The sequence below is a fragment of the Myotis davidii genome, unplaced genomic scaffold (genome assembly GCF_000327345.1).
Source record: "Myotis davidii unplaced genomic scaffold, ASM32734v1 scaffold1915, whole genome shotgun sequence".
Lineage (NCBI taxonomy): Eukaryota > Metazoa > Chordata > Mammalia > Chiroptera > Vespertilionidae > Myotis > Myotis davidii.
Genome location: NW_006286237.1, coordinates 242,944 through 245,490, shown reverse-complemented (window position 1 = coordinate 245,490; position 2,547 = coordinate 242,944).

Genomic DNA, 2,547 nt, shown 5'->3' with positions numbered 1-2,547 from the left:
CTGGGCAGGTGCAGGCCTGGTGCTGATGGACAGCGCCCCCTGCAGGGCCGTCAAGGGGCCCATCCCCCAAGGTCCCAACAGAGTCACCACACAGCATCGAGAGGCTGGATACGCCTTCTTACAAAACTGAAGAAAGAAAAAGGAAAGGAAAGAAAAAGAAAGTCTCGCCCGGCCGGCGGGGCTCAGGGATTGAGCGTCGACCTAGGAACCAGGAGGTTCCGGTTCGATTCCCGGTCAGGGCACAGGCCCGGGTTGCGGGCTCCATCCCCAGTGGGGGGCGTGCAGGAGGCAGCTGATCCATGACTCTCTCTCATCATGGATGGTTCTCTCTCTCCCTCTCCCTTCCTGTCTGAGATCCATAAAAATATCTTAAAAATAAATAAGAAATAAAAGTCTGCAGGTGGGACTCTCGCGCTGGGTCCCAGGCCACCCCCGCGGGCAGAATAAACGCCCCCTGGTGCCGTGTTAACTGGCTTTGAAACAGGAAGGAGAAGCCATTCCTGGTGAAGGATGGAGCGTCCGGCTCCAGCGAGGGGAGTGTGGGGACGAGGACACGTCCTGGAGCCTGAGGCCCCCACCCTGCCCCCGCACACCCTCCTCCTTCAGTGCAAATCCAGCTGCCTCCCAGCTGAGGTCCTGAGAACGTTACTTAACCCCAGGCCTCGCTCCTCCTCCATCAAACGGTGACAATAATAATAATAATAAAGCCTTAGAGTGTCCGATGGAGATTCCGTTATTACAGGAACATGAGCCTGGCCGGTGACAGGGTTGGCATGGCCGATGGGACAGGGCCTTGGCCGGAAGCTGAGGAGACCAGGGCTGGGCAGGGGAGGGCGGGGCCCAGGCCTCCCAGTGCCCCCCGGGCTGGCTCCCAGCTCAGGATGGGGACCAGGCCCGAAGCCAGGCCTCCGCCAAGGCCCCCGGGGTCGCCTGCAGACTTAGACCTGCAGACCCTCTCCTCCGGGGCCAGACGGCAGCCGGTTCTCACAGAGGAAAGACAGGACGGGCGCCGGTCATCGCAGGCGACGGAATCAGGTCATTTTCCTGGCGTCTACCGCACGTGAGGGAGCCAGGACCGCGATGCCACCTGTCCCACCAGCCCGGCCTGTTCCCCCGAACGCTGCGCTGCCCAGGCCTGGGGTCAGGGGGCAGGCCCCTCACTGTGCTTCCCTGGACGGGGCCCCAGCCTTTTTTATACTTTTCATAGATTTTCATTGATTTCCGAGAGGAAGGGAGAGGGAGAGAGAAACATCAGTGATGAGCGAGAATCATGGACCGGCCGCCTCCTGCACGCCCCCCACTGGGGATCGAACCTGCAACCTGGGTCTGTGCCCTGACCGGGAATCGAACCCAGAACCCTGGTTCATAGGTCGATGCTCAACCACTGAGCCACACCAGCCGGGCAGAGCCGGCGTTCTAAGTGCCCAGGCCCCTGGGGAGGAGCCCCACGGTCAGCCCAGGGGCCACCCCGTCTCATTTCCTCTCTCCCCGTCATTACTTCCTCCAGCCGGGGTTCCCGGGGGTCTGGCTTCTCCAGCAAACAGCTCAGATTCCAGATGGGCCTGGGCCTGACGGAGGGGGCGGGGCAGGAGCCAGCGGGGCCTTGCAGGTGGGGGGCTCATTGCAGACACTGAAACCGGAGCCTGAGACGACCCCGGGCGGCTGGCCAGGTGACCGCTCTCCCTGCAGGCCTGTCAGCTACGTCCTCTCACACCCAATGATTACTTTTCCCCCCTCGACTGAAATCCCCCCCGTCTTCCCAGATGGCTTTTCCAGGCAGGCAGACGGCGGGAGGGCCGCTCACCACCCCCACATACGTCCCCGGCCCCAAAGTCCAGGGCCACCGGGACCTCCAGCCCGAGACCCGGCCGGCGTGGCTCAGGGGTTGAGCGTCCACCTATGAACCAGGAGGTCACCGTTCAATCCCCATCAGGGCACAGGCCCGGGTTGCAGGCTCGATCCCCGGTCGGAGGCGTGCAGGACGCGGCCGATCCATGATTCTGTCTCATCACGGATGGTTCTCTCTCTCCCTCCTTCTCCCTTCCTCATTAAAATCAATAAAAAATATATATATTTAAAAAAATGTTTAAAAGTAAATAAGTAAACAAAAGGGCCCGTGGCTCCCATCCGTGGCCCCGGCAGGAACGTCCCCAAGCCGGCATTGCTCTCTACCTGCAGACCCGTCCACCACCTGACCGGGGGCCTCATGGGGTCTGATTTAGGGAATATTTGTGGCACCTTCTGGGGACCGCGAGAGCGAGCAAGTTATTGCCGGAAAAACTGCACGCATGTCCCGAGACACGGGGTCTGGCCTCCCCCTCCTACCCCCCCCCAACTTTCCCCCATCTCTTTGGGCAACCCTTGTTGTCATGGAGACACTAACACAATGGGGCAGGTAGGAAGCCTGTTGCCTGGCAACGAGATGCAGGAGGAACAGGATTGGCTGCCGAGGCCTAAAGGAGCAGGAGGGCTGAGGAGGGAAGGTGGGGAAGAGGGAACACCCTGGGGGGACAGGCGGGGAGAGAAGCTGAGACTGGACCTGGGTGA